This window comes from Giraffa tippelskirchi, chromosome 5 (assembly GCF_054371585.1).
Source record: "Giraffa tippelskirchi isolate mGirTip1 chromosome 5, T2T-mGirTip1v1.2.pri, whole genome shotgun sequence".
Classification (NCBI taxonomy): domain Eukaryota; kingdom Metazoa; phylum Chordata; class Mammalia; order Artiodactyla; family Giraffidae; genus Giraffa; species Giraffa tippelskirchi.
Window position 1 is genome coordinate 121,140,773 of NC_137279.1, and position 12,888 is coordinate 121,153,660.

At 40.0% G+C, this 12,888-nt stretch overlaps 1 protein-coding gene across 30 annotated transcripts in view; it reads right to left on the bottom strand.

Moving 5' to 3' along the window:
- CDC14A (cell division cycle 14A) overlaps window positions 1-12,888 on the bottom strand; it is a 196,982-nt gene that overhangs the window by 87,162 nt on the left and 96,932 nt on the right. The window lies entirely within an intron of this gene.

Sequence of the window (12,888 nt, forward strand, 5' to 3'; positions counted from 1 at the left end):
GTGTTTATGCCAAATTAAATGCCAAGCATTGCTATCTATATAGAACAATTTGAATAAAGAGTTTAAGATATAGCTGCTTATGATAATTAAACATTTTCTTATTTAAATAAAGCAGTCAAATTAATGGCCCAATATCCCTCTCAAGTAATTTCTAAGCTTAAAACATTTTAAAAATTCAAAAATAAAGGTATGCTCTAATCACCAAAAGGCTAAAACCAACTATTTATGAACTGTATAAGAAAACAGGTTTTTATGTTTACTATTCCTGTATCCTTGAACAGGAAGTGGGCCTACATAAATACATTGTGCTATGTCTGTTCATTCGGATTATAGACATCTGTTTGGTTAAATAGTAACCTTCTGTAATCAATTATAGGGAGAGAGGCAATGGACTCACTCACAGAACCAAAAGAATATGTTTCCAAGTCTGCCTACCCAAAAAGATAAATGTTAGATAATACTGGGCTACATTTAGTAGCTTGGATAAGGTTAATGGTGTAAACAAAGAGATTTAGGTCTTAAAACCAAATCTAACAAAAACAAAAAAAATTAATAAGAAAATTACAGCTTTTAACTGAGTAATACATTAAACTTACTGGTAAGTTTCCAAAATTAATATCCATGCCTTCTTTCACAGTAGATTATACAAATGTCAATATTTATCAATTACAAAATACTTTTGATGACACAAGCTGGTTTTTCTAATTAAATGTGTGTGCCTGTGCATACGAGTGTGCACATGTGCACACACATACACACACACGCTTCCAAGAAACCTAGATCAGACAGGAACTTAAGGTACTTTCCAACATTACCACATTTTACAAACTAACACCTAGGCAAAGGTGAAGTGAGAGAATGATTTTACCTCTTCCAATCTAAAGCCTACAACCTATGTAGAGAAATCACAGATGTTCTTCACTGCAAGAAAACCGTAAAATGAAAATCTGAGTTCTTAAAACTGATACATTTATGTGTTAATATTCATGTAACTCTGGGATACTTGAGCTTACAAAAGACTCACCACATTTCTTTGAATAGTTAACTCTCCTGGTGCATTTAATTTGCAAAAAAAAATAGTTTGCAAAAAAAAATAGTTTGCAAAAAAAGGAATCAATGTTTCTTACAAAGTAAAAGAAAAACAGCATTAAAACTGAAAAATTTCTTGAATAAGAATTAAATAAAATCTGATTTGAACACATGAATTTTTACAACTTCTAAGAAGGCATGCCTCTGTTGAGATGGTCGCAGTCTCTGAAAAGAATACTGAAAAACATTTGGCCATTTTATCACTATAAAAAACAGACAGTAAGAGAGAAAAGATAGACCTTTGGGTTGACAATTACTGGACTGGTTCCCTTTATCAACAGGTGTGTTTTCTAATACAATATAGATAAACAGTTTTTAAGCATGATTCAAAATTCATTAAAATATTTGCTAAGCCTTTATTATATATCAAGGACTATAATTTGGTGTCATACATAAAATAAAAAATATTCCCTCTGTTCCCTTAAGGAGTATGAAAACAAGTAACAAATAACATTAATAAGAAAAACAGCAAACACATATACACCCCAGGCTCTGCGCTAGGCACTACAGTATTACATGCAATGTGTTTCTTTAGGGCAATCTTTAAGGTTGGTGTTATTACCATCTCCATTCTACCCATTGATATAGACTGAATGTTTGTGCCTTCCCAAAATTCACATGTTGAAACCAAATCCCCAGTGGAATGGTATTAGGAAGGGGGCCCTTTGGGAGATTAGATCATGAAGATGGAGCCCTTATGAATGGATTAGTGACCTTATAAGAGACCCCCAGAGAGCTCCCTCTCTGAGGACACAGGGAGGACATAGAAGGATCTGGCCATCTATGAACCAGGAGGAGGGACACTTCCAGACAACAGTTCTGCCAGTGTCTTGATCTTGGATTTCCCAGCCTCCAGAACTGTGAGAAATAAGCATCTGTTGTTTAAGCCACACGGTCTATGATACTTTGTTACAGCAGCCTGAACTAAGACATTCACTAAAGAAAAAGTTGCATTAAACTTTGATAAATGCTATCATACACATACATAAGAGGTTTCATGATGGCACAAAGATTATTTTAAAAATAAAGACAGAACTACAAGGTCTTTTTTATTCATTAAAACACCTTTTTTATATTTCCTTACTTTCTGAAACAATGAAATAGTGTTGACAATATAGTTGTATTACATAAACACAAATATGCTGTCATGACTGGCATTTTGTGAGCTTAAAGCAAAGTGAATATTTGAGGTATTTGGTTTAAATACCTCAAAAAGTTGCCTCGCTGCTGCTAAGTCGTTTCAGTCGTGGCCGACTCTGTGACCCTATAGACGGCAGCCCACTAGGCTCCCCCGTCCCTGGGATTCTCCAGGCAAGAATACTGGAGTGGGTTGCCATTTCCTTCTCCAGTGCATGAAAGGGAAAGTGAAAGTGAAGTCGCTCAGTCGTGTCTGACTAGTAGCGACCCCATGGACTGCAGCCCACCAGGCTCCTCTGTCCATGGGATTTTCCAGGCTAGAGGACTGGAGTGGGCTCCGAAGTTGCCTCGCTATTTGGCTTTAAATAATAACCAAACTCTAGATCATTACTTTAGATCTGCTTTTGAGAGGAACAGTGTCGTAGAGGGAAAGAGGACCTCCATGTGGATGACTGTGTCACCTCTAAATACAGAAAACATTTAGGGGCCTTCTCCCACAGCTCCATCCAGTGAACGCACCCGCTGACACAACCGCAGGGCGCAAGAATCTGGTGCGCATGTGTAGGTGCCTTTCCAGTGCTCGAGACATCAAGATTTGAGGCCATCAGCATATACGTGGTTGTTGAATTTGGAGACAGTCCCCTCACTCATGGAGAATGTCTTGAACCAGAAATCACAGGGCCTAGAGACCAGTAGCATTTCTGGTGGCCAAGGGAAGAGAAATAACCTACAAGGGAGCCCAACACACATCCAGAGATGGAAGGAAGAGAAAAGAGAGAGACAGAATTTTGAGGTTGGGGAAGAAAAATGAGTTTCTAGAATTAGAGAGTGGCCACAGAGTAAATCAATTAGGAAGAAGACCAAGTCAACCATTCGGTCTGGCTAACTCTTGCATTAAGCAAGAACAGTTTTAGTTGAATCATAAGGGTCAAGGCAGACTCATTATCAGTTCACTGACTGAGTGGCAACAAAGTCAAGATTGCTCTCTTTAGAAGTGGAAGCAAAAGGAAGGACGGAGACCAAACAATAAATAGAGAGGAAAAAAAAAACTGGGGAATTTCTTTGATCTCAAGACACTTTACAGATTTAACCAACATAATCTTTGAAGCAGCAATGGGTACAGTGTTTTAGCAGATGTGAAAATACTGGGTCCAAGAAGGATTGAATCTTGCTTCCTTAAACCTGTGGTCTTTGGGGGTATAATCAATTCTACAGGACAGCTCCAGGGAAATGTTTCTAATAGTTCTTTTAATAGTCACCCTGGGAGGCTCACCTCCCTAGTCCCTCCAAGTGTGAGGACATGCTCATATACCTGCATTCTGCAGCTTGCTTGATCCAGTCCTATGACAGAAATTCAAAACTACAGTGCCAGAAATTCACGTGTTTGTTTTTTTTTTCTAGTTCTTTCATTCACAGAGGACAAACCAAGCAGCACTAGATTACATTCTAATTTGCTATGCAAATTCTAATCGAAAGCAAAGTCTTGAAACCTCATACCTCAGATGTTCAACAAATATTCCCGCCGTTGACTCGAGGTGACACACTGAGAGATAAAGAGTCCTGACAAACTTTATTTTCAAGGTATATACGAAGGGGCAATACTGGACATCTACCCCACCTGATCCTTTGACCATTTACTATTAACTGCAATGAAGGATGACATAGTTAACCTGGAGACAGTCTCTGTTCATATATTAAACTAAACTGACATTACATGGAAGCCCTGGTTGAAGATTACAATTATCTAGCGATCTGTGTTGCAAATAAGTAGCTTTTTTTAAAAAAAGAAAATAACAACTCACTCTTGCTTCATAGATTGGCTGATAATGAAAAAAAAGAAATGTCATTTCAAGAAGTTGCCTATCATAATCAATACATTTTCTCCCTGGAGTGTCACTACAAAATCAGAATGGATTTTTAATTAATACGTCTTGCTCATTTGCCATCGAAAAGTAGTTACTTTTAACAGATAATATAAAATATCTTGAAATGTGTAATACTCCTGCTTTTAGACCTTATTCGCTCATTTATTCATTAGTTCTTTCACTTCATAAACATTTTTTTTTTTAATAAATTTATTTATTTTAGTTGGGGGCTAATTACTTTACAATATTGTAATAGTTTTTGCCATACATTGACATGAATCAGCCATGGGTTTACATGTGTTCCCCTTCCTGGACCCCCCTCCCACCTCCCTCCCCATCCCATCCCTCTGGGTCATCCCATTGCCCCGGCCCTGAGCCCTTGTCTCATGCATCAAACATGGAATGGTGTTCTGTTTCACATACGATAATATACATGTTTCAATGCTATTCTCCCAGAACGTCCCACCCTCACCTTCTCCCTCAGAGTCCATAAAATTGTTCCATGCATCTGTGTCTCTTATTCTGACTCGCATATAGGGTTATCGTTACCATCTTTCAAATTCCATATATATGCATTAGTATACTGTATTGTTGTTTTTCTTTCTGGCTTACTTCACTCTGTATAATGGGCTCCAGTTTCATCCATCTCAGTAGAACCGATTCAAATGTATTTTTTTAATGGCTGAGTAATATTCCATTGTGTATATGTACCACAGCTTCCTTATCCACTCGTCTGCTGATGGACATCTTGGTTGCTTCCATGTCCTGGCTATTGTAAACAGTGCTGCGATGAACATTGGGGTACACGTGTCTCTTTCCCCAATGTTCATTGAAAGAGACACTTCATAAACATTTAATGACAGCCCACAATGAATATTCTGTGCTTACTTATTGATACAAAAATGAGTGAGACACAGTTCTTGACTTCAAGTACTCAGAGTGCAGGGATGTCACAGGTGTGTAAACAGAGCATCACACAAGGCTGTGTGAGAAGAGCTCCCATCAAGTTAAGAATGACTGTGTTGTTTTTGCTGTTGTTTTTCAGCTGCTAAGTCATGTCGGACTCTTCGCGATTCCATGTACTATAGCATGTCAGGCTCCTCTGTCCTCCACTATCTCCTAGAGTTTGCTCAAATTCATGTCCATTGAGTCAGTGATGTTATCTAACCGTCTCATCCTCTGCCACCCCCTTTCTCCTCCTGCCCTCAATCTTTAACAGCATCAGGGTCTTTTCCAATGAGTCAGCTCTTTGCATCAGGTGGCCAAAGTATTGGGGCATAAGCATCAGTCCTTCCAGTGAATATTCAGGGTTAATTTCCTTCAGGACTGACTGTTTTGATCTCCTTGCCAGTCCCAGGCTTAAGACATGCAAATACATAAATACTGTGTGCAGGGGAGAAAAGGTCACCAGGAGGAAGAGGAAACAAGAGCATGTGTGAAGGCACAAAAGTATGAAGAAACACTGCCATCCAGGAAGCTATGCAGAGTGGGTGTGAGGAGGAAGGTAAATACTTTTGTTAATCAATAATTAATACAATGGACTATTTGTAAGTCAAATAAAAATAATGTAAGAGCCTGAGATATCTTAGTCCAAACTTTCTAAACAGAATAGAGCCTTGAAATTAATTCTTACGCGAAAAATTAAAACACTTGAAGCTGCAAGATGTAACCTGTTCCATCATCCTAGGCTTCATGTCATTTATGATGGTTCATTGGCAAGCCTGCCCTTGAAGAATCTGCACTTTAGCTATGTCTGGCTACCAAGCACTTGAAATGTAGCTGGTGCAAACTGAGATGTGCCACACTATAAACTACACACTGGGTTTCAGAGGCTCAATTCAAAATTAGAAATATAAAATACTTTATTAATAATTGTTACATTGATTATATGTCAAAATATTCTTTTTGGTATAGCACATTAAAGAAAACACATTATTAAAATTAATTTCATCATATTTTTTTACTTTTTTAAATGCAGCAATTAGAATTTTTGAATATATATATTATATACACAAATATGATTCTCATATTTCTATTGGACAGCACTGCTCTAGACCCTTTTGCAGAATGAGCAGAGTAGTTCCTGTGCTCTGCTGACCTTGTCATGAACAGCATTAAAAGAAGCATTCTTATCACAAGACTCTCTTTTAGGATTTCCCTGGTGGTACAGTGGATAGGTGTTCACCTCCAATGCAGGGAACATGGGTTTGATCCCTGGTCCAGGAAGATTCCACATGCTGAGGAGCTACTCAGCCCATGTGCCACAACTACTGAGCCTGACTGAGTGCTGCAAACTGAAGCCTGCGCCCGTGCTCCACAACAAGAGAAGCCACCACAATGAGAAGTCCACATACGGCAACAAAGGGTAACCCCCACTCACCACAACTAGAAAAAGCCCACGCACAGCAATGAAGACCCAGCACAGCCAAAAATAAGTAAATAAATAAAAGAGTCCCTTTTAATCTCACATAGACCTGCTATATTATCAATTTAGGCTTTTTCTTGAGTCATAAATTAAATGTGGTTTAGTCAAGAAGTGCCTTTGGAAGCTTTGAGCATTTCCTTATCATCTAAGACTTACATTCTCATAATTTGCTATCAATGATAACACTTTTACTTTGAAAACTATAGACTTCGTTGGAATACTGACTTTGTTAGAGCTAATGAAGTATATGAACTTAGCTATTCCACAAGTTTACCAAATGTCCAGACTCACTAAAGTAGAGCCAACAGTGGAACAAGTTATGACAAAAAACGATTGGGCCCACAGATTGTCAGGAAGAGCTCCTTTATTCATCCACTTGTTTCTTAAGCAGCATTTATGAAATGCCCACTACCTGCTGATCACACATCAACTTGTGACTTTTCATTTTATAGGCTTTATGATAGAATAGATAAATCATTCTCTAAAAGGAAGTTATTTGATGGAAAACTTTCCAAGTGTTCACCAACTGCCACCTCTCCTCCCATTACCTGGCTGATGGTCATTGTTATTCATTCAGGTTAAGATGTGATGACATTCTTATCAGATTTTTGGTTAGTTGGTTGGTTGGTTGCTTCTCAAAAATAAAGTTAAACTATGTTTAGGTTTTTCAACAGCTTTTTCAATTAACTGTCAACATCACCATCAAAGTTTTAAAAAATATAAAGCAGTAAGTAAATCATCAACTAGTTTTCTCTCTTTATTGTGGTAGGTCCTTGTCCTCCTCCCTCTCTATAACCTCCACCCCAATCTCTCCTTTAACTGAAATGGCTCCAGTGTTTTGCCATATATTTTTCTCCAGGTTCATATACATGGGACAGAGATGCAGGTTTTGGGGGGACTTGAAACTTATCTAATGTGGAGGCCCATTTCAAAAAAAGAATACAAAATTATGAACACAAAAATGGTTTCCATGCAAATGGGGACCTATACAATTTAAGCTTCATTCACTTCATAGGAAATTACTGATATCTTTGCTCATATAATACAGATAGACATATGTACAAGGTGGAGGAGGGTCTTGTTATTGTATGTTTAAAAAACAGAAGGTTATAAGAACTGTCCCATATCAACTTTCTCTAATCAATAAATAATGGAAATCATTCATGAAAAGTGGCATAGCTCAAGTCAATTTCTTTAAATGACTACATAACATTCCATGGTGTATCTGTACTACAGGTTATTAATTCAAACTTCCCCCTTAAAATGCAATCTTTTTGTTTCTAATTCTTTGGGGCGGTGGAAATGGGTAGTAGGATTCTTTTTTGTTTTCACGCTACTATTGGGTTGGCCAAAAGGTTCGTTTGGGTTTTTCCATACTATGGTATAGAAAAACCCAAACGAACCTTTTGGCCAACCCAATAAAAATGCCACAATAACAATGCTTTTACAATTTAAGAAGAAGAAATTCTTTGGAGATTTTTAATAAATTGTACTACATGTATTAATTTAGGGAGAAGTGGCAGTTTTATGATGTTAAATCTTTCTATCTAAGAACACAGGACATATTTTCGATTTAGTCATGTTCAGTCCACAAGGAATTTACAATCTAGTAAGGAAAATAAAGCTTTATGCAAATAGCCGTAATATGAGAAAAATGGAAAGCACAAATCTTGACACATGAAATTGAGGGGGAGAGAATATTGTAAAGAGTGAGAGCTGATCTGTGCAGGATTTTACACACAGGAGAGGAAAATGTTAAAGGTGACGGGTATTTGGAGAAAACAAGCTCAGCCAGGGGTCAAAGACATTCAAGAAACAATAAATAAGCAGCCCAGCAGGGCTGGAACACAGAGTGCACACACTGAAGAAACAGGAGACAGGCCAGCAAGGTGGGCTGGACTGCATCCAAAGCTAACAATGCCAGGACAGGGGAATTTATCCTCATTTCAGCCAGGTAATGGGAGTGGCGCCAGTATGGGGACAAGACAAGACGAGAACTCTGTTTTAAGACCATTCGGTGAAGTATGTGAAAGACCAAGAGGAGAAGGGCCTGGGCTCCTTAAAGAGAAGTTATAATTGTCTACCAGAGAGGATGCAACACCTGAGCTAGGGGAAGGAAATGAGAACAGAGAGGAAGGGAGAGATGAAACACACCCCTGGGGCCCTAGCAACGGGAACTCAAATAGTCAACAGATTACGGAGGAGAAAAAAGAGATGTTTTTAGTCTTGAGCCTGGGTGAACAGCAGAACGGTGATGCCATTCATACAGATGAACAAAGCCAAAGCCCATGTTTGGGTGAAAGATGATTAGTTTCTTCTCAGATGTGTCAAACCTACCACGTAAACAGGATATCCGAATAGATGCATACTGAACTAGAGACCAGAATGTGAGGGCTACCCTTGTCCTGCTAGTGAAAGTGAAAATCGTTCAGTCGTGTCTGACTCTTTGTGAACCCAAGGACTATACAGTCCATGGAATTCTCCAGGCCAGAATACTGGAGTGGGTAGCCTCTGCTTTCTTCAGGGGATATTCCCAGCCCAGGGATCGAACCCAGGTTTCCCACATTGCAGGTGGATCCTTTACCAGCTGAGCCACCAGGGAAGCCCTGCTAAGAAGAGTGATAAATGTTATAACCCTGGAGAACTTTGACAGAACAGCTCATTTTCATGAATGGTCAACCTAGTCAGAGTCTACAGGTGTCTCATATTTCAGGAAAAGTTGACATCTTCTAGGTAGGTGCCCAATATGCTACTGGAGATCAGTGGAGAAGTAGCTCCAAAAAGAATGAAGGGACGGAATCAAAACAAAAACAACAACCAGTTGTGGATGTGACTGGTGATAGAAGCAAGGTTCGATGCTGTAAAGAGCAGTATTGCATAGGACCCTGGAATGTTAGGTCCATGAATCAAGGCAAATCGGAAGTGGTCAAACAGGAGATAGCAAGAGTGAATGTCGACATTCTAGGAATCAGCAAACTAAGATGGACTGGAATGGGTGAATTTAACTCAGATAACCATTATATCTACTACTGTGGGCAGGAATCCCTTAGAAGAAATGGAGTAGCCATCATAGTCAACAAAAGAGTCTGAAACGCAGTACTTGGATGAAATCTCAAAAATGACAGAATGATCTCTGTTCATTTCCAAGGCAAACCATTCAATATCACAGTAATCCAAGTCTATGCCCCGACCAATAACGCTGAAGAAACTCAAGTTGAACAGTTCTATGAAGACCTACAAGACTTTTTAGAATTAACACCCAAAACAGATGTCCTTTTCATTATAGGGGACTAGAATGCAAAAGTAGGAAGTCAAGAAACACCTGCAGTAACAGGAAAATTTGGCCTTGGAGTACAAAATGAAGCAGGGCAAAGGCTAACAGAGTTTTGCCAAGAGAACGCACTGGTCATGGCAAACACCCGCTTCCAACAAAACAAGAGAAGACTACACATGGACATCACCAGATGGTCAATACCAAAATCAGATGGATTATATTCTTTGCAGCCAAAGATTGGAGAAGCTCTATACAGTCAGCAAAAACAAGACCAGGAGCTGATGTGGCTGAGGTCATGAACTCCTTATTGCCAAAATCAGACTTAAATTGAAGAAAGTGGGGAAAACCACTGGACCATTCAGGTATGGCCTAAATCAAATCCCTAATGATTATACAGTGGAAGTGAGAAATAGATTTAAGGGACTAGATCTGATAGAGTGCCTGATGAACTATGGATGGAGGTTCGTGACACTGTACAGGAGACAGGGATCAAGACCATTCCCAAGAAAAAGAAATGCAAGAGAGCAAAATGGCTGTCTGAGGAGGCCTTACAAATAGCTGTGAAAAGAAGAGAAGCCGAAAGCAAAGGAGAAAAGAAAAGATATACCCATTTGAACGCAGAGTTCCAAAAAATAGCAAGGAGAGATAAGAAAGCTTTCCGCAGCGATCAATGCAAAGAAATAGAGGAAAACAATAAATGGGAAAGACTAGAGATCTCTTCAAGAAAATTAGAGATACCAAGGGGACATTTCATGCAAAGATGGACAGAAATGGTATGGACCTAACAGAGCAGAAGATATGAAGAAGAGGTGGCAAGAATACACAGAAGAGCTGTACAAAAAAGATCTTCACGACCCAGACAATCACGGTGGTGTGATCACTCACCTAGAGCCAGACATCCTGGGATGTGAAGTCTAGTGGGCCTTAGGAGGCATCACTACGAACAAAGCTAGTGGAGGTGATGGAATTCCAGTTGAGCTATTTCAAATCCTCAAAGATGATGCTGTCAAAGTGCTGCACTCTATATGTCAGCAAATTTGGAAAACTCAGCAGTGGCCACAGGACTGGAAAAGGTCAGTTTTCATTCCAATTCCAAAGAAAGGCAATGCCAAAGAATGCTCAAACTACCGCACAATTGCACTCATCTCACACGCTAGTAAAGTAATGCTCAAAATTCTCCAAGCCAGGCTTCAGCAATACATGAACTGTGAACTTCCAGATGTTCAAGCTGGTTTTAGAAAAGGCAGAGGAACCAGAGATCAAATTGCCAACATCTGCTGGATCATCCAAAAAGCAAGAGAGTTCCAGAAAAGCATCTACTTCTGCTTTATTGACTATGCCAAAGCCTTTGACTGTGTGGATCACAATAAACTGTGGAAAATTCTGAAAAAGATGGGAATACCTGACCACCTGACCTGCCTCTTGAGAAACCTGTATGCAGGTCAGGAAGCAACAGTTAGAACTGGACATGGAACAACAGACTAGTTCCAAATAGGAAAAGGAGTACGTCAAGGCTGTATATTGTCACCCTGCTTATTTAACTAACATGAAGAGTACATCATGAGAAACGCTGGGCTGGAAGAAGCACAAGCTGGAATCAAGACTGCCGGGAGAAATATCAATAACCTCAGATATGCAGATGACACCACCCTTATGGCACAAAGTGAAGAAGAACTAAAGAGCCTCTTGATGAAAGTGAAAGAGGAGAGTGAAAAAGTTGGCTTAAAGCTCAACATTCATAAAACTAAGATCATGGCATCCAGTCCCTTCACTTCATGGCAAATAGATGGGGAAACACTGGAAATAGTGGCTGACTTTATTTTGGGGGGCTCCAAAATCACTGCTGATGGTGACTGCAGCCATGATATTAAAAGACGCCTACTCCTTGGAAGGAAAGTTATGACCAACCCAGACGGCATATTGAAAAGCAGAGACATTACTTTGTCAACAAAGGTCCGTCTAGTCAAGGCTATGGTTTTCCCAGTAGTCATGTATGGATTGGAGAAGGCAATGGCAACCCACTCCAGTCCTCTTGCCTGGAAAATCCCATGGATGGAGGAGCCTGGTAGGCTGCAGTCCATGGGGTCGCTGGGAGTCGGACACGACTGAGCGATTTCACTTTCACTTTTCACTTTCATGCATTGGAGAAGGAAATGGCAACTCACTCCTGTACTCTTGCCTGGAGAATCCCAGGGACGGGGGAGCCTGGTGGGCGGCCGTCTCTGGGGTCGCACAGAGTCGGACACGACTGAAGCGACTTAGCAGCAGCAGCAGCAGCATGTATGGATGTGAGAGTTGGACTATAAAGAAAGCTGAGCACCGAAGAATTGATGCTTTTGAACTGTGGTGTTGGAGAAGACTCTTGAGAGTCCCTTGGACTACAAGGAGATCCAACCAGTCCATCCTAAAGGAGATCAGTCCTGGGTGTTCATTGGAAGGACTGATGTTGAAGCTGAAACTGCAATACTTTGACCACCTGATATGCAAAGAGTTGACTCATTTGAAAAGACCCTGATGCTGGGAAAGATTGAAGGCAGGAGGAGAAGGGGACAACAGAGGATGAGATGGTTGGATGGCATCATCGACTCAATGGACATGAGTTTGGGGAAACTCTGGAAATTGGTTATGGCCTGGCGTGCTGCAGTTCTTGGGGTCACAAAGAGTTGGACACAACTGAGTGACTGAACTTAACTGAACTGAAGACTCTTCTACTAACACAGAAGTGCTCTTCTCTAATACCTCCTCATAGCACAATTTAACTTGGACAGCCTTTGCCTAAACTGCCTTGCTGAGCAGGCAAGATACTATTCAAAAACTTTTAATAGTGTGTGTGTCTGTGTTTAGTCACTCAGTCATGTTGCATTCTTTTCAACCGCATGGACTGTAGCCTGCCAGGCTTCTCTGTCTGTGGTACTTTTCAGGAAAGAATACTAGGGTGGGTTGCTATTTCTTCCTCCAGGGGATCTTCCCAACCCCTCTTCTGCATCTCATACATTGCAAGCAGATTCTTTATGGCTGAGCCACTGGGGGAGCCCTTTGTAATGATGCCATGGTAAAAAAAAAAATTCAACCAACTCTCAGAACTGAGTACATTCAGC